The following is a 20,995-nucleotide window of genomic DNA, read 5'->3' on the forward strand; positions in this document are numbered from 1 at the left end:
GAGCTGTACAGCCACACACAACCATCTCCTGGTTGGCCAAGGCCCCATCAAGACTCCAGACCACTCATACAGCTCGCCACTGTGCTTTAAAAAAGCAGCCAGCAAAAGCAGACCACTTTACTCTGGTCAACTAGCTGTGACAGTGAAATTTGATAGTGCATTCATTAAGCTGTGTGTTTGTGTGAAAAAATCTAACTTCCTGTCTTGGGCGATAAGAATGGTTTTTGCAGATCCAGTCACATATAGTATTGCTTAACCACAATGTTCTAGTTTGACACAACACCAGGTTATATAATACACGGAGCAGGTCAGTACACATTGTCTCTAGTCAAGTACAGCAGGAAATAGATAAAGATGAGAGTTTCACGTACTCCCACATCTCAAAGATGCCATCGAAAAACAGTTTATAAATACATAGTGCACTTTTAATATGTGACAAGACGGTGTTTGATCTTCAAAGTTTAATTACCACAAACCATCATGTAGTGTTCTGAGCTATCCAGACACTATGTTGATCAGAAATATCCAACATTGGTCTGAAATTGTCTGGTTTTCAAATATTATTTCAAACACAGTTTGTTCTAGAACTGTTAAGTGTTGCAGAATTCTCCCATTAAGTTTCTGGTTATCCTAAATAGGCGATCAGATTTGTAAAACAATTTACCAACTACTATAAAACAATTTTGTGACTGGGCCTGCATCATGTGGGCACAAGTCAGACCCTGCCATATATCTCAGTATTGGAATAGAATATTTTCATTCTGTGATTTGTATTTTAATGCCAACTAAATGTTTAATAAGTGTTTAAATGTTCATGGCCAAGCAGTAATGAAATACAAAGTTATGATGCATCAGTCTGAAAAAACAGACAATTTTTATGTCCCCACATGCCCTATATATTTTGCAGGCCCATTTACATTTTTGGTTTGAAATTTGATCAGAATATTATTGATCTTCAACTTCATTTAATGCATAGAAAAAAGTTCACACATCTCTTTGAAGATTTATAGTGTTACAAATTATTCATAGAGCTGGATGTGTGTGGAAGATCCCTTTTCACAAATCTGGTCATTACGTTACTGGAACTTACAATGGTACAGTATACATGTATTCACTAGTGGTATTTTTGCTACTCAACAATAGAAAAACGAACAATAAACAAAGCATTTTAAAATCTGTGATATGCATCATGTATAGATGGATGTGCATATACACATCAAAAGTCATGACAACTTAAGGTATAATCACAGTTGGTCGTCATAGCAGAGATATTTAACACATGTAGAAGTAGAATTATGATGTAGTATTATGCTCCTTTGAAATGAAGAGTGTCCACCTATGACAACTAAACATTCAGCATTTTCTGCAATTGTTTTCTGCATTGCTCCAATATATCCACTGTCTTCAATACCATTAGCTGCTGTAATAAAGTCATTGTGGTACTCGTCAACTGTTTTACTGCCGTACACAGCATTCAGTGCAGTTTGAAACACTTCAGTTCCTTTACCATCATACCTGTTGTCACTGTTGTAGTCAAAGTACTCCCCTGATGTCAAGTCACCAAACCTTCCTAAATCAATAGCTAAAAAGCTATGGTTTGTTTCTAATTTATTAAGAAATACTGATATATGACTTGCACATTTTTTGAAATATTTCAAAATTATTTCTCTAGAATACCCAATAGATACCATTGCAGATTTTCTGTTTTTTGTTCTAAATGAAACTGCTGCATACTTGTTTGAATTAACTTTCAGAACTGCTAAAACATACTTTTTGCTGTCTTCAATTATTCTAGGGCTAGGACGTGCCATGGCAAGTACATTCTCTTCACCACCATATTCTCGCTCAATGATCTCATGATTTATTGTAATTCTGTCTGACTGCACTCCACGCCAAAATGAAAACCAATAAGTTATGTTATCTGTTTGATTATTCTCAGCTAAATATGAGTTAAACATTTCCAATGTTGGATATTTCTCCAGCTGTTTAGTAGTATAAGAAGCAAAACACACTGTTTTTATCACTTCAAAATGAAAATGATCTAAAAGGGATTTTATAGTATTGTTAAATTTCTGCAGCTCAGTATTACATCTGTTATGTTTTATATCATTATTGATGTATATTCCTCCAGGAGGTACTTCATAAGCTAGAATTACCACTACAACTTTCCTACTTGCACATCTAATAAACTCATCCCATGTTATTAAAGGTGGAATACCATGTTTCGCTGTCTCCTTAGTCCAGTATTCTAAATCAAAATAATCTCTAAAACGTAACTTGTGTACTAAATCATGCTGGCTTGATATTGTCCTTGGAAATTCAAGCACAGAATTGCCTGCAAATGGTTCTACAACACTTAAATTTCCAGATTGGTTTGCCCACTTCTGAAATGACCACATGTTGAGTAATGCATTTGTCTGCTGCTCCCAGTAGCTAGTACAAAGTGCAAATCCAGTCAATGGATGTTGATGATTATCATGTACAGGTTGATGACTGTCATTTAATAGATGTTTGCTCAAACCCAGTGCTTGATCATGACTATTCTTTTTCAGTGCTTGACTGCTCTCACGAACAACATAAGTGTCCTCAGTATTATGAGAAATATCTGGATGGTTGTCATGTAATGAATTACCATTTTTATCTGTAATTTCAGTATAATCATTGTTAGGCTGGTTCCTTTCATATAAAAATGGAAGCCCATTGTCACTGTAAACCTTTACAAGAATTTCAGTTCTATTCACTTTTGAAAATGTAAAGATCCATAGCATCAGTGAAGTCATTAGAATACAAGCTAACTTTGTTCTTTTACTTTGTACAACCTGCAGAAAAAGACAGTATGTACTAAGATACGGGTTCTGCATCATTAACTAGGGAAGGGAACTGCAGACTAAAATGTAGTATAAGTGGTACCACAACCCCTCAGGGAAAAATTGTATTATTGAAGTGTAAAAGCAACTAAATAGTTGACAAATTGTCAAACACTCTAATAGAGCAGTCAATGCTCTTCATAAGTGTACATGAAAAGATAGTTTATTAATGTGGTTCAAAGTTTTGGCACTGGACTTTATACTTCTATATCAATAGCTTCTGTTAGCATGCACTGTACCATTCAACTTCCAGCAAGCATTTAAATGTAGTATAACTATCATACTACTGAGACTAAAGTTGGTCTGACTGCAGATAACCGTTTTAGGGGCATATAAAGTCAATGTTATAGACAACTTGTTTATATCCAGCACTCTATGCCTATAAATTACCTCTGGTGAAATTGGAGCCAAACTACAATGACCTGCCTCAGCCTTGGTAAAAACAGTGGACACAGAGACTCAACTCTTCTTTGGATTTTTGATGTTATTTATCAACTTCATAGCATTAAACTTGTACTAGCCTACTCCATATGTCACAATATGTCACAATCAGATAGCTAAAGCACTTCACATGGTGTTCATTGATTAGTAAGTGCATTAAATCCAAAGGGTCTTGACATAGGATTCTAGCTGGCAGCTCGTTAGCACTAGGCATGTGTTGATTTTACCAGCAACATTGTTGGCATAATGGTTGGGTAAATGCAGTGAGCAAAATGCTGCCATTCACAAAAGATTGGGGTAGTGCTAAAAGCCGGAACGGAATGGAACGGAACCAATTAGGGCGCGCCAAGTAGAAAATCGTTTGAGACGGATTTTTTATCGATTCCAACTGCCACACAGTGACTAGAATTGTGCTAGAGTTCATTTCCTTCTACTTATATGCAAGCAGGAAATCGCACTTTCGAAGTTTCTATTTAATGCCCGCCACGTGGCATGTTGTACTTTTACCAATCCATCAAATTCTGTTTAATCCTGATGTAGAATTGCTTCCTTATCATTGTAAAAGGTAAACTACTGTAGTATTTTCATGTTATAGTCGTGTCCAACTCTTTAGTAACAGCGAGGATGGTTTTCTGAAGTCTGCCAGCATGGGCAATAATTTACGAGAGTTAACCACAATGTATGTTAGTGGCTATGAATCATATGCTTATAGTGCTTACAAAATAATAGTTTAGCAGGTTAAATGATAGTTTTTCAGCGTAGGTAATTGCAAAACGCTTTCGTGCAGTGGGCATTAAATAGAAACTTCGAGCAAACGATTTCTAGCATGCCTACAAGCAGAAGAAAACTAACTTTAGCACAATTCTAGTCACTACTTAATGGTAAGAAACGGTGTACAATCTGCAAAAACGATTCATAAACTTGGCGCGCGCCCCGTTCCGTTCCATTCCGTTCCGGCTTTTAGCACTACCCAAAAGATTGAGATACTCTAATAGACATCACATGCAATAAAATATCAACAATCATACTGTACGATAGTTACTGTATAGTAGGGACCACAAAGGAGTAGGCGGAGCCCACGAAATAATATCACCCAGAAAAACAGCCTCAATTTCCCCTGATGACGATGTGGCAGTATTGGTTAGGTGGAACTAAGCCCAAACAAGCTTTCAGATCGACTCGAAACACTTTCAACAAGTTGCTACAGAAATTTAAAAATAATTTATTTAACAGAATTTTCTACTGACTGACTGAGTAACTGACTAACTGACTGATGCCTTCAGACAAGCATAACATACGCAATGTAGAAGCGGCTTCTCTCGCTTAGCCGACGCGGCTTCGCAGGCGGATAGCGGCTTATATTGGCCGAATCGGCTTTTGCAGGAGGCTAGTGGCTGACTTGCTTAGCCGACGCGTCTTTGCAAGCGGCTAGCGGCTGACCCTTCTCGGCCACCATAGCTAAGGCTACGCGGGCTTGATTTTTTCACTTTTCAATGTCGCTTCGGCCCGACAGGTGCCTTTTGGCATACCGCAGTATGTACAATGCATTCTTCATGGACTTACCAGTGTCCTCCTTTGTGTCCCATTCATCAGTTTGCTGACAGCGAAAGGCGTCGAAATGGTGATAGCATGTGATGGCTTCCCTTCATAATGGAAATCGTCTGTGTTTGTCATAGTGGTTATTTTGATAGCAGAGATGCTTTCAAACAGTTCTTGATTTGTACTGTTGTGTAACGGGTTGAACATAGCTGACAATGAAGCGTAATGGATACTTCACTTTTCAGACGATAATTGTATAACTGGGGCGCATGGCATCATTTCTTTCTTTCGGTATGCGTGGATTGCAGAGGTGCTTTTCAAACAGTTCTTGATTCGAAATGCTGTGTAACGGGTTGAACATAGCTGACAACGAAGCATAATGGATACTTTACTTTTTAGACGATAATTGGGGCGCGCGGTGCCATTTCAGATGCGGTATACGTGGGTTCACCAGTCATAATAATATATTTACAAAAAAGTTAACAAACAAGTACACTGAAAAATTTGGAATTTTCAACTAGAGTAGGGACCATAACACATCGATAAAAAGTATTGAAACAAGCTGGAGTAGTACACAATATTAAATCACAGTAAAACGATAAGAAGTGTTGTATCCCTACTGTGCTCAAGATACCATAATGGAAATGCACAGTAGGGATATAACACTTCTTACTGTTTTACTGTAATTTAATATCGTGCACTACTCTCCAGCTTGTTTCAGGACTTTTATCGATGTGTTATGGTCCCTACTCTAGTTGAAAATTCTAAATTTTTCTGTGTACTTGTACATAGTTAATTGCTATGGAAAGAGCAAGTGCCGATCGAGATACCCTAATAGAACAGTCACATTATGCTATGAATATTAGCTAGCTTCATACAATTATGGTAAGAGCAAGTGCAAATCAAGATACTCTAAGAGAACAGTCAATTTGTAGCTTTGCATTTAGAAATGGTAAAGCTACCTATGCAATTGTAACCTGCAGAGAGTTAGCTAGTACAAGGTAAAGAATGTAATAAACATCATGAAGTAAATAAATATTCTGAAAAAAGTAGGGCCCTCAGGGTAGTGCTAAATGCCAGAACAGAGCACGTGCTAAGTGTAAAATCATTTTTGCAGATTTCCAACTGTCACATAGTAACTAGAATTGTGCTATACAGTTATTTCTTCTACTTGTAGGCATGCTAGAAACCGCTCGCTCAAAGTTTCTATTTAATACTCACTGCAAGAATGCGTTTTACAATTACTTATGCTGAAAATGATCATTTTACCTGCTAAACTATTGTTTTGTAAGCTTTGTAAACATATAATTCACAGCCACTAACATACACTGTGGTTAATTCTCGTACATCATTTCCAATGCTGGCAGACTTCAGAAAACCAGGGGCGTAGCTAGCCAGGTGATGGAGGGGCAGACATGCCCCCACGAAACACTCAAAATCATTCATGCTTGCAAAAAAGGCTAATAACCCAATGATGGGCTAGCCAACATACGGTGTTGTATTATTACAGCTTACATAACTAGCTACGTAACTACTTCCTTACTGATTGCTATCAGTTATCACTTATCAATGGAGGTATATTCGTCGAGCATAATCGCACATGCCACAACTGTACTCCAACAAATTCGTACACAATCCGGTAGAACTATATGTGACCGAATTTTGGAAAATCACCAATATGGGCGCATTTGACACCTGAAATATTTAATGATCAAATAACCAGCTTTATAGTGCGAATCTACTTGTTGATGGTTTTATGCCATTCTCAATACTTTAAATTACAAGCAAATCCTTGAAATATTTTCAAAACTGTTCCCTGCTCTTAATAGCAACCCACTAAACATGAAAATTCTTATTATTTCATGTGCACCCATATGGGTGATTTTCCAAAATTCAGTCCCATATTGTGAATATTATAGTCCTAGCACACTGACAGTACGATGTGTTCACTCACTTCAGCCGGAGAAATTGACTGAAATGCTATGTATTGCATGAAATCCCAGTTCATAACCTGTCTTGCTAGCAGACCTATTAAGCTTAAGTGACAGATCTACTTGACTAAAATAGTAAAAAAAATCATGCCACTACACTGCCGTACGAAGATCTATTGTGATCGACTCGAGAAAATAAACTTGGTAAGTTACATTTAACACTTTAAGCAGTAGGTTCATAGCATCGTCTGTCTGGTCTCCTTTGTCACTTGTGAGTTGCAACTCCTGCGAGGTCACTTCAAGCGGGTCACTTATCCTTTTAGGTTCAAAAAATACTCCATCACGTGAGTAATTTAGGCTAAATATAGAAGTGTGTCTATAATTTTCATTTGTGTTCATATTCACTAGCAACCCCTGGTGATACCACGTATTAGTGCACATAAGTTGTGACTGAGCCTGCAAAAGCAGGGCATGTGGGCACATAAAACTTGTGACTGAATTTTGGAAAACCACCCATATGGGCACGTGTGAAATAATTAGAATCTTCATGTTTAATGGGTTGCTAATAAAAGCATGGCACAGTTTTAAAAACATTTCAAGAATTTTCTTGTAATTTAAGACATTGACAATGGCTTACAACCATTAACAAGTAGATTTGCAACAAGTAGATTCGCACTATAAAGTTTGTGGTTTGACCAGGTGCCATATTGGTGATTTTCCAAAATTCGGTCACAATTGCGTATTTTTTCAAACTTTTATGGATCATAACTTTGTATTCCATTATTGCATGGCCATGAAATTTTCAACACTTATTAAACATTTAGTTGTCGTTAAAGTACAGTTACAGAATACAAATATTCCTTCCCAGAACTGAGATATGAGATGTTAAGTGAAGGGATGTAGTTTGTGCCCACATGCCCTATTTTCACAGGCCCAGTCACATTTATAGTAATTTGCGTGTCAATTACTGGTAAGCTTGTGGCGGAGGTTAAAAAACAAACATACGCTTAGTGATGGGGGGGGGGGGGGGGGGGAGGAATGCCCCACCTTGGCGCACGCCTCTGCAGAAAACCATCCTCACAGTTACTAAAGGCTTGGACACAACTATAACATGAAATACTACAGTAGCTTACTGACAAGGAAGTAATGCTACATCAGGATTAAACAGAATTTGATGTATTGGTAAGAACACAATATGCCAAATGGAGAACATTAAATAGAAACTCCAAGTGCACAATTTCTAGCCTGCGTATAAGTAGAAGGAAACTAACTCTAGTACAATTCTAGACAGTTGGAAATGGTACAAAGTCTGTTAATAAATACAAGGCGTGCACCCCAATTGGTTCCGTTCGGTTCTATTCCATTCCAGCCTTTAGCACTACCTGGGTCCTCATGGGTCCCCATTTCTTGGTCCCTGTGTCTGCTGTATTTACTTTCCTGCCTTGCCGCTCTATCTCACCTTAACAACTTCCTCTACTACTGCATCTATATCCTTTTGCTTGCAATGTCTAGCAAATATTTCACAATAAATTCTTACATCCATGCAACATCTTGCTACACCAACAATGTCTATGAGTATCAATACCTTGATTTTTTTCTTTGAAGCCTTGTCTACTAAATATTTCTGACTATCAACACTATAGAGGAATTGATTGGATCAAAGCTATTTCTCTCAAACTCTACATCATAGCTACATGCACAAACACCAAGTTTCAGTTGCTGTTTCTTGTGAACTCACACAAAAAAGATCATGTACAAAACTGATCACTACCTCCATCTTGTGATCAAAGTGGCATGGCTTCATTATGGATTTTTGTCAATTAGAACATAGCTACGCCCTGTTGTGTCTATTGCATGGCTATGCCATGATGCATGGCTATGCCATGAAGTCAACCAGGCCACACAAATTGCACATGCAGTCACTAGCTGTAGTCATGTGCTATATGCTCGGTGGTAAAAAAAAAACAGTGAACATCAAGCGGTTATAAACGTCGAACATACAGAGCCTTACATTCGGCATAGTTTTCAGTAACAGAATTCCGACTCTCTGCTTCACAGCTAGGCTTATTAGCTTCCTTGCAAGTCCCTAGAGGGATGGATATATTTGTTTAATAAATTGATACATTACGTAGTGGCACCGGATGGCAATAAGCCTGTGTGCTGGTCAACCATGATTTGAACCGATTCAGCCAACTAGCTGGTTATGTATAATACCAAAGCAGGCTCACTGTTACTTTACGTCGCGCCTACACGAGTGTTTGGCTTTACAATCATAATTATATTACCTTCAACATGTTCAGTGGCTACGCTTTCCCAAATCTGTAGACCAAAGGTAGACCTAGCAGCTCATCTTTCTCACCAAACTGAGCCCAATCAACCGGACTGTTCATGTGACGTGCGCCAATACCGTAAATTCCGCCGTATATGTACTCGTATGGGAAAACTAACTAAGACACCAATTTGCCAAATAGCTAGCTACAGTATCGCTTGGTGTTCCTGATGCAAAGATTTGATAAGAGGGGCGCCATTTTTTTGTTTGAGACAGTTGCTGTGTCACTAGAAAGTGTATAATTATTTCCTTTGTAAGTTTGAATCGCTACTAGTGCGCGCGTGCGCTTGTTGCTATGTGTACCGGGGTATTCAAGTCCGTTGTCCTATTATAATTGCGCATGCGCTAAAAACCTACTAACCGAAGGGCCATTCGCTGGTGATAAAGGAGTCACAATAACACAGTGAGTAATAGTTTTACCACATTTACAATCATCCATCATAATAGGGCACACACAGTTACTTGATCTCACTTGAATCTGCCATTTCTTTCGCACTGCTAAGCGCATGCGCCAAAATACATAGGACAACGGACTTGAAAACCCCCGTGTGTGTGTGTGTGTGTGTGTGTGTGTGTGTGTGTGTGTGTGTGTGTGTGTGTGTGTGTGTGTGTGTGTGTGTGTGTGTGTGTGTGTGTGTGTGTGTGTGTGTGTGTGTGTGTGTGTGTGTGTGTGTGTGTGTGTGTGTGTGTGTGTGTGTGTGTGTGTGTGTGTGTGTGTGTGTGTGTGTGTGTGTGTGTGTGTGTGTGTGTGTGTGTGTGTGTGTGTGTGTGTGTGTGTGTGTGTGTGTGTGTGTGTGTGTGTGTGTGTGTGTGTGTGTGTGTGTGTGTGTGTGTGTGTGTGTGTGTGTGTGTGTGTGTGTGTGTGTGTGTGTGTGTGTGTGTGTGTGTGTGTGTGTGTGTGTGTGTGTGTGTGTGTGTGTGTGTGTGTGTGTGTGTGTGTGTGTGTGTGTGTGTGTGTGTGTGTGTGTGTGTGTGTGTGTGTGTGTGTGTGTGTGTGTGTGTGTGTGTGTGTGTGTGTGTGTGTGTGTGTGTGTGTGTGTGTGTGTGTGTGTGTGTGTGTGTGTGTGTGTGTGTGTGTGTGTGTGTGTGTGTGTGTGTGTGTGTGTGTGTGTGTGTGTGTGTGTGTGTGTGTGTGTGTGTGTGTGTGTGTGTGTGTGTGTGTGTGTGTGTGTGTGTGTGTGTGTGTGTGTGTGTGTGTGTGTGTGTGTGTGTGTGTGTGTGTGTGTGTGTGTGTGTGTGTGTGTGTGTGTGTGTGTGTGTGTGTGTGTGTGTGTGTGTGTGTGTGTGTGTGTGTGTGTGTGTGTGTGTGTGTGTGTGTGTGTGTGTGTGTGTGTGTGTGTGTGTGTGTGTGTGTGTGTGTGTGTGTGTGTGTGTGTGTGTGTGTGTGTGTGTGTGTGTGTGTGTGTGTGTGTTGTACTATCTCACAGGATGTTTATTATTCCAGAAGGCAATATTATCTAATCAAAAACAGCCAAGCTGTAAAAAAAGGAGTGCGGCCCTTGAAAAGGCTATGGTGAAAAAGATGTGAAATCCAAGGTGGCAGCCAAGAAATGGCTGTGATGGTAGGTTAATGGTTACATTTTAATAACGGCAATTCAGGTGAATTTTGTGCCGCTTGGTCTTGGCACCAAATTCACCTGAATTGTTGTTATTAAAATGTAACCATTAATCTACCATCACAGCCATTTCTTGGCCGCCACCTTGGATTTCACATCTTTTTTCACCATGGCCTTTATGGGGACCGCACCTTTTTTTACAGCTTGGCTGTTTTTGATTAGATATTTATTACATGTCAATTAATCCTCACAGGATAATTTGCAGCTGATCTCTCTACTGGGTGACTTGAAATGTAGCTGAAATCTCTACAGAGCGATCTGCTTGTACGTAGATGAACTCTTTACAGGATTATCTCTACAGGGTGACTTGACTCTAGCTGAACTCTCTGCAGGGTTATCTGCATGTTTGTAGTTGAATTCTCTACAGGGTGATTTGTTTGCAGCTGAACTCTCTACAAGGTAACTTCTTCTAGCTGATCTGTCTACAGGGTGACTTGTTTCTAGCTGGTCTCTCTACAGGACGATTTGTTTGTAGCTGAATTCTCTACAGGGTGATGTGTTTGCAGCTGAACTCTATACATGGTGGTTGCTTTGTAGCTGAACTCTCTAAAAGGTGATTTCTTCTAGCGGTACTCTCTACAGTGTGATCTTTTCATAGCTGAACTCTCTACAGGATGATTTGTTTGCAGCTGAACTCTCTACATGATGATTTCTTTGTAGCTGAACTCTCTACAGGGTGATTTGTTTGTAGCTGAACTCCCTACAAGGTAACTTCTTCTAGCTGATCTATCTACAGTGAGATTTGTTTGTAGCTGAACTCTCTACAGGTGATTTGTTTGTAGCTGAACTCTCTACAAGGTGATACTTCTAGGTGATCTCTCTACAGGATGACTTGTTTCTAACTGAACTCTCAACAGGGTGATCTGTTCATAGCTGAACTTTCTACTGGGTGATTTGTTTGCAGCTAAACTCTCTACATGGTGGTTTCTTTGTAGCTGAACTCTCTACAAGGTAACTTATACTACCTGATCTCTCTACAATGTGACTTGTTTCCAGCTGATCTGTGATTTGTTTGTATCTGAACTCTGTACAGGCTGATTTGTTTGCAGCCGAACTCTCTACATGGCGGTTTCTTTGAAGCTGAACTCTCTACATGGCGGTTTCTTTGTAGCTGAACTCTCTGCATGGTGGCTTCTTTGTAACTGAACCCTCTACAGGGTGATTTGTTTGTAGCTGAACTCTCTACAGGGTGATCTGTTCATAGCTGAACTCCCTACAAGGTAACTTCTTCTAGCTGATCTTTCTACAGTGATTTGTTCGTAGCTGAGTTCTCTACAGGTTGATTTGTTTGCAGCTGAACTCTCTACATGGTAGTTTCTTTGTAGTTGAACTCTGTACAATGTGACTTCTTCTAGCTGAACTCTCTACAAGATGACTTGTTTCTAGCTGATCTCTCTACAGGGTGACTTGTTTCTAGCTGAACTCTCTACAGGGGATTTGTTTGCAGCTGAACTCTCTACATGGTGGTTTCTTTATAGCTGAACTCTCTACAAGGTGACTTCTTCTAGCTGATCTCTCTGCAGGGTGATTTGTTTGTAGCTGAACTCTCTACAAGGTGATACTTCTAGGTGATCTCTCTACAGGATGACTTGTTTCTAACTGAACTCTCAACAGGGTGATCTGTCCATAGCTGAACTTTCTACTGGGTGATTTGTTTGCAGCTTAACTCTCTACATGGTGATTTCTTTGTAGCTGAACTCTCTACAAGGTAACTTCTTCTAGCTGATCTTTTTACAAGGCATGTTTGTTTGTAGCTGAGTTGTGATTGGTTTGCAGCTGAACTCTCTACATGATGGTTTCTTTGTAGCTGAACTCTCTACAAGGTGACTTCTTCTAGCTGATACAGGGTGACTTGTCTCTAGATGAACTCTCTACAGGGTGACTTGCATGTAGCTGAATTGTCTATCAGATTAACTGCTTGTAGCTGAATTCCGTACAGAATATCCTGCAATGTAATATAATTTTGTAATGGAGTAAGTTATAAACGTAGCTGAATGCTCTATTAGGGTGACTGTTCTATTAGAGTATCTCGATCTTGCATTTGCTACACGTAGTTGCCTTTCGAATCATAACTCAGTGGTTTGTAATCCGATTCTTCTGTACTACTGCAAGCACTTTCTATGATGATTATTCCAGCTACACACTGATTTTCAGCTCATTGCTCTAAGCGGTTTGCCTGATAGACACGAAAACTAATAGTATTTTATAGTAACCATTAAGGAAAGCACATTAGCATACCGTAAATTATTCCGTAATCTATATCACGTGATTAGTCTGGTCTTCCTGGCCACGAGGTAATGATGAAATGCCTCGCGGAATGCAGTACGGATGTTCATACGACTGGTTAGTCTTTTATTTAGTCTATAGATTAGAATGGTAGTGAAGGAACACTTTCCTGAGCCTGTTTCGTCTCGAGGTTAGAGAACTGACTAGCTTTAATGTCACATCGGGTAGTAAAAGTTTCATTAGGGTTAGGGTAAGAGTTAGGCAATCTTTATAATCTGTTAGGTTAGGGTTAGGGTAAGAGTTAGGCAATCATTTATAATCTGCTAGGTTAGGGTTAGGGTAAGAGTTAGGCAATCATTTATAATCTGCTAGGTAGGGTTAGGGTAAGAGTGTCAGACTTTTATAGCTAAAATTTGTACAAGTGGTCACAGTAGCGAAGCAGTAGTGCATGAGGCTTGAAATCAAGTGGTCGAAGGTTCGATTCCCGCTGTAGTTCACTTTTTTTTCGCTCGAGACTTTTCAGTTTTTTTCTAAGTTCAGTACAGTCTAAAAACGTTTTCAAAACTTTGTTTATAGATACCCACCATCGATTTCAGCTAGGAGGGGTATAAAAACGATGCACTGAAATTCACACTTGATGTAGCCTTGGAGCTGCAAGTCCGGAGTGAATACACCCGGACGATGACGTATCACACAATGTGGGTTTGTGTGACGTCATCAGGTCACGTGAGATCACGTGAGCTTTAATTTCACGGAGTGCTAATGTGCTCTCCCTAACGCCTAGTGTATTTTATTCATAAAAATCGATCGCGTAATTTTGACACAGGTCGGGTTTTGTGTCATATCTCCGTGGTCTTTATCCCGATTCCTTTCAAACCACAAAAAGGCACTCATACGATGGTTGCTCCATCTACATAGCAATTTTAAACTGATTCCTCACAGGAGTTTACCCTGTAGACGTGACAGACCTTTGACCTTATTTTACGCAAATAATAGGTCATAACTCCGTAAATGTTCATCGGATTCCTACCAAAGTTGGAACAGAGATCCGCCTTAATGAGCCCTTTAAGTGTGCCTACTTTCAGCCCAATCCGAGCACGCATTCGTGTTTTATGGCGGATTTTGCAAAGTGGGCGAAATGAAGAAGCAGAAGAAAAAAAAACGAAGAGATTAAAACGAAATTTTGTTCACTCGTATCTCGGAAATGGCTGGAGCGATTTTCTTCAAATTTGGTATGTAGACTCCCCTTGCTGGCCAGCACCTCTCTAGCAAATTTGATTCCAATCGGATAAGGGATCACAGAGCTACATAGGTGTGAAAATTGCGTTTTCTTTCTTCCTGTTAATATACTCACGGGTAGCACGCCGGCTTCTTGGGCCGCACGACACACTACCGTGTGTCTTGATAATAGTACAAAAATAGCATGATGCACAGATGCACTTCACAAGCATACCTCTGACTGATCACATGATCTCACTTGTTACAATTACATGGGTGTGGTTTTTTATAGTTTCATTATGATCATGAATCATGTATTGTTAGCCATCTAACATGACAAGACTATGAGAATATTGAAGGGAACAATATTTGGCATCATAGCAAGAATAGCTGTTGATCAATGTAGCATTCATCATTACTAATGAAACTTCAGACTATGTGAACAGATGTTTACTAGTAGCTGAAACAAGAGGAGTACATGCCATAGGGCAGATAATATTCAACTATCCCATAATTTTCAGTGCATTACAAACAACAAACATGAGAATGTAAAAGTGAGTTTTTGTTTTTATTTATTTATTTATTACTGTGTAGGACTCCATCAAGGAGTATAACACACAGATACAAAACAAAATCAAAGTAAGTTCAGATGGTTTAACAAAACGTCCTTAAAACAGTTTATAGATGGCTGATTTACCACATCTTCTGGCAAAGTGTTCCATAATTTAATAGCGGATGGTAAAAAGGAAAATAAGTACGAGTTGATTATTGCTTGTGGGATTCTGAAACGTTGTGAATGACCTCTGGTAACTGATGACATTGATGTTAGTGAGATAGATGGAACTTCCATTTGACAATTGCTTATCTTATAAAACATGACTAACAATATATGATGTGAGTAATTAAACTACGTGTTTAATTACTCCTGGACAAGTAGTGTTACTAACATGCTCACATCACTTAATTGGCCCTCTCTAGAATCACGATGTACATTTTGCAAACTAGTCATGTTTTATAAGATAAGCAATTGTCAAATGGAAGTTCCATCTATCTCACTAACATCAATGTCATCAGTTACCAGAGGTCATTCACAACGTTTCAGAATCCCACAAGCAAGAATCAACTCGTACTTATTTTCCTTTTTACCATCCGCTATTAAATTATGGAACACTTTGCCAGAAGATGTGGTCAATCAGCCATCTATAAACTGTTTTAAGGACGTTTTGTTAAACCATCTGAATTTACTTTGATTTTGTTTTGTATCTGTGTGTTATACTCCTTGATGGAGTCCTACACAGTAATAAATAAATAAATAAAAACAAAAACTCACTTTTACATTCTCATGTTTGTTGTTTGTAATGCACTGCAAATTATGGGATAGTTGAATATTATCTGCCCTATGGCGTGTACTCCTCTTGTTTCAGCTACTAGTAAACATCTGTTCACATAGTCTGAAGTTTCATTAGTAATGATGAATGCTACATTGATCAACAGCTATTCTTGCTATGATGCCAAATATTGTTCCCATCAATATTCTCATTGTCTTGTCATGTTAGATGGCTAACAATACATGATTCATGATCATAATGAAACTATTAAAAAACCACACCCATGTAATTGTAACAAGTGAAATCATGTGATCAGTCAGAGGTATGTTGTGAAGTGCATCTGTGCATCATGCTATTTTTGTTCATTGTATACCTTGCAGCACTACGTTGAATCTTTTCTATGGCACAAATATCAAATTGAAGGTGAGGAGCCCATATATGCAAGTGTTCAACAGTTGAGATTTTTTTCCCCTAAGAGATTCCTTAGCTATGTACAAATACAATAATGATTACAGTGTATATGGAAAATCAAGACACACGGTAGTGTGTCGTGCGGCCCAAGAAGCCGGCGCGTAACACCCGTGAGTATATTGACAGGAAGAAAGAAAACGCAATGTTCGCACCTCCGTAGCTATGTGCTTCCTTGATGAAACAAGACGATTTTTGCTGTGGACATGCCCCCCAACTGCAGCACTCCACATTCCAAACTTGAGCGAAATCGCTTCGCGCGTTCCCGAGATATGCGACTTCAAAAATTGGCTCAGTTTCTTCGTTTTTTTCTTCTTCATCTTCTTATTTTTCTTTTTCTTGTCGCACACTTACAAAAACTGCTATAAAACTCGAACGCCATATCCGATTGCCTTGAAATTTGGCACACAGAAGGGGGATATAACGGCGCATCTTGGTACCAACATTGGCTGGAATACGATAAACAGGCAAAGAGTTATGAGCGATTATTCACGAAACATAACACCAATATGTTGTCACGCCTACAGGGTAAACCGCGTATGGGAAGAAGCTAAAAATCGGTGGGTGAATAGGTTAACTATTGAATCTCAAACCTTTTGTGGTTTGAAAGAAATCGAGCTAAAAAACAGGAAGATACAACGAAAAAAACCAACAGTGTGTAACAATTACGCAATCGAGATTAGCTAATAAAAAACGACTGCTTGCCACGCCTACCAGATAAACCGCTTGGGGTAATGCTTTGAAAATCGTTGTACAGATGGAGTAATCATCTTAGAAAGGCTCATCAATGGTGTAGAAGAATCAGACTTAAAGCCACGGAGTTATAACACGAAATCCAACTTGGTGCAGTAAGTGCAAGATCGAGATACTCTAATAGAGCAGTCATCCTAATAGAGCAGTCACCCTGAAGAGAATTCAAGAGATCATGATCAGCTAGAAACAAGAAACCTGTATAGAGATCAGCTACACACAAGTCACCCTGTAGAGAGATCAGCTAGAAGAAGTTACCTTGTAGGGAGTTCATGCAACTATGGAAAGGGATAGTTAAGCTAGAAAAATTCACCTTGTAGAGTTCAGCTACAAAGAAACCACCATGTAGAGAGTTCAGCTACAAACAAATCGCCCTGTGGAGAGATCAATAGAAGAAGTTACCTTGCAGAGAGTTCAGCTACAAAGAAACCATCATGTAGAGAGTTCAGCTACAAACAAATCTCCCTGTAGAGAGATTAGCTAGAAGAAGTTACCTTGTAGAGAGTTCAGCTACAAAGAAACCATCATGTAGAGAGTTCAGCTACAAACAAATCTCCCTGTAGAGAGATCAGCTAGAAGAAGTTACCTTGTAGAGAGTTCAGCTTCAAACAAATCACTCTGTAGAAAGATCAGCTAGAAGAGGTCACCTTGTAGAGAATTCAGTTACAAAGAAACCACCATGTAGAGAGCTCAGCTACAAATTAGTAACTTTGTAGAGACATCAGCTAGAAGAAGTTACCTTGTAGAGAGTTCAGCTACAAATAGGCCTGAGCCTAATATGCCCAAAACTTTACCTATTATTCTTTCCAGAATTATCCAAAAATTTCTCCTATTATTCTTTTTTTATTCTTGTACCTAGCCTATTATTTCATAATAATGCTCATTTAGTTTGTTTAGCTATAGTCGCTTAGTTCTCAAGATGCAGATATAAGTAGTTTTGTCAGAATTGATTAATAGCTAGCCAAAATTGAAGCATTCCACCTTACACATAATTATTATAGCCATTACAATGGCTATCAGGAATAGTTTTTCAGTTATCAGTGTATTATAGCTATAACTATATGCTAAGTTCAGTCAGCGGCGGAGGAAGTAGTTGATATGAGGGGGGGCTGGGCTGACCCAGACTTATTTCTATAGTTTGGTAAGGTGAGACCAAAAAAAAAAAAAAAAAAAAGGTCACAACCAACTGACAAGAGCTTTCCACCTCACCAGCTACCATTTCTAGCTGATAAACTACATAAAAATCCTTACATAGCTCGCTACACACTGACTACTTTATTAGAGTGACTGCTCTATTAGAGTATCTCGATCTTTATCACGGTTTTCAGCCCCACTCCAAGAAAGATAATTTCGGTGTGATATCATTCTGAGGGGGGGCTAAGCCCCCCTCAGCAGACCGAGGGGGGGGGGCTTTAGCCCCCTATCCCCCCCCCCCCCCCCCCCCTTTCCGCCGCCTATGAGTTCAGTAGATAATGATATCAATATGTTTGTAGAAAGACAGAAAGAAATACACTGGTATGAGATATACAAGTTTCAGAATTGCAGATAATCATGCAGTTAAATCCCTGATGCTGTCTGCAGATTGTTAACATGAAACGATCTGACTGTTCTATTAGAGTATTTGAGCGTTTTATTAGAGTATATCGATCTTTTAGAGGCTCTTCAACCTCTTTCAGCCAGCACTCGTATAATAATGCCAGCTATCGGCTATCATTGTTAGCAGCTTACTTCCTTCTTCTAGCTAGCTAATCAAGAAGAGGCACGCCCCTTAATTCTGACGATTATTCCCGTGGACGTCCGATAATTCTAAAATTATGCCTGTAACCATCCTATTATTCCGGAATTATTCTCACGTAATTGGTGACCTATTATTCTCAAAATTATGCCGGCATATTAGGCGCAGGCCTAGCTACAAAGAAACCATTCTTTAAAGAGCTCAGCTGCAAACAAATCACCTGTACAGAATTCAGCTACAAATAAATCACCCTGTAGAAAGATGAGCTAGAAAAAGTTACCTTGTAGAGAGTTCAGTTACAAAGAAACCACCATGTAGAGAATTCAGCTACAAACTAGTGACCCTGTACAGATATCAGCTAGAAGAAGTTACCTTGAGAGAGTTCAGCTACAAAGAAACCAATCACCATGTAGAGAGATCAGCTAGAAGAAGTTTGCTTGTAGAGAGTTCAGCTACAAAGAAACCATCATTTAGAGTGTTCAGCTTCAAACAAATCACCTGTAGTGAGTTCAGCTACAAACAAATCTCCCTGTAGAGAGATCAGCTAGAAGAAGTTACCTTGTAGAGAGTTCAGCTACAAACAAATCACCCTGTAGAAAGATCAGCTAGAAGAAGTCACCTTGTAGAAAGTTCAGTTACAAAGAAACCACCATGTAGAGAGTTCAGCTACAAACTAGTCACCTTGTAGAGACATCAGCTAGAAGAAGTTACCTTGTAGAGAGTTCAGCTACAAAGAAACCATTCTGTTTAGAGCTTAGCTACAAACAAATCACCCTGTAGAGAGGTCAGCTAGAAGAAATTACCTTGTACATAGTTCACCTACAAAGAAACCACCAAGTAGAGAGTTCAGCTGCAAAGAAATCACCCTGTATAGAATTCTGCCACAAACAAATTACCCTGTAGAAAGATCAGTTAGAAGAAGTTACCTTTTAGAGAGTTCAGCTCTAAAGAAACCATTCTGTAAAGAGCTCAGCTGCAAACAAATCACCTGTACAGAATTAAGCTACAAACAAATCACCCTGTAGAGAGATCAGCTAGAAGAAATTACCTTGTAGATCGTTCAGCTACAAACAAATCACCCTGTAGAAAGATCAGTTAGAAGAAGTTACCTTTTAGAGAGTTTAGCTACAAAGAAACCATTCTGTAAAGAGCTCAGCTGCAAACAAATCACCTGTACAGAATTAAGCTACAAACAAATCACCCTGTAGAGAGATCAGCTAGAAGAAATTACCTTGTAGATCGTTCAGCTACAAACAAATCACCCTGTAGAGAGATCAGCTAGAAGAAGTTACCTTGTAGAGAGTTCAGCTACAAAGAAACCACCATAGAGAGAGATCAGCTAGAAAAAATTACCTTGTAGAGAGTTTAGCTACAAAGAAACCACCATGTAGAGAGTTCAGCTGCAAAGAAATCACCCTGTAGAAAATTCTGCCAGAAACAAATTGCTCTGTAGGAAGATCAGTTAGAAGAAGTTACCTTTTAGAGAGTTCAGCTACAAAGAAACCACCCTGTAGAGAGATCAGCTAGAAGAAGTTACCTTGTAGATCGTTCAGCTACAAACAAATCACCCTGTAGAGAGATCAGTTAGAAGAAGTTACCTTGTAGAGAGTTCAGCTACAAAGAAACCATTTTGTAAAGAGCTTAGCTGCAAACAAATCACCCTGTAGAGAATTCAGCTACAAACAAATCTCCCTGTAGAGAGATCAGCTAGAAGAAATTATCTTGTAGAGAGTTCAGCTACAAAAAAAAACGACCATGTAGAGAGTTCAGCTGCAAAGAAATCACCCTGTAGAAAATTCTGCCAGAAACAAATTGCCCTGTAGAAAGATCAGTTAGAAGAAGTTACCTTTTAGAGAGTTCAGCTACAAAGAAACCATTCTGTAAAGAGCTCAGCTGTAACCAAATCACCTGTACAGAATTCAGCTACAAACAAATCACCCTGTAGAGAGATCAGCTAGAAGAAATTACCTTGTAGATAGTTCAGCTACAAACAAATCACCCTGTAGAAAGATCAGTTATAAGAAGTTACTTTGTAGAGAGTTCAGCTACAAAGAAACCGTAAAGAGCTCAGCTGCAAACAAATCACCTGTACAGAATTCAGCTACAAACAAATCACCCTGTAGAGAGATCAGCTAGAAGAAGTTACCTTGTAGATAGTTCAGCTACAAACAAATCTCCCTGTAGAGAGATCAGCTAGAAGAAATTACCTTGTAGAGAGTTCAGCTACAAAGAAACCATCATGTAGAGAGATCAGCTAGAAGAAGTTACCTTGTAGAGAGTTAAGCTACAAAGAAACCACCATAGAGAGAGTTCAGCTGCAAAGAAATCATCCTGTATAAAATTTTGCCTCGAACAAATTGCCCTGTAGAAAGATCAGTTAGAAGAAGTTACCTTGTAGAGAGTTCAGCTACAAAGAAACCATTCTGTAAAGAGCTCAGCTGCAAACAAATCACCTGTACAGAATTCAGCTACAAACAAATCACCCTTTAGAGAGATCAGCTAGAAGAAATTACTTTGTAGAGAGTTCAGCTACAAAGAAACCACCAC

Source organism: Dysidea avara, chromosome 4 (assembly GCF_963678975.1).
Source record: "Dysidea avara chromosome 4, odDysAvar1.4, whole genome shotgun sequence".
NCBI classification, from domain to species: Eukaryota; Metazoa; Porifera; class Demospongiae; order Dictyoceratida; family Dysideidae; genus Dysidea; species Dysidea avara.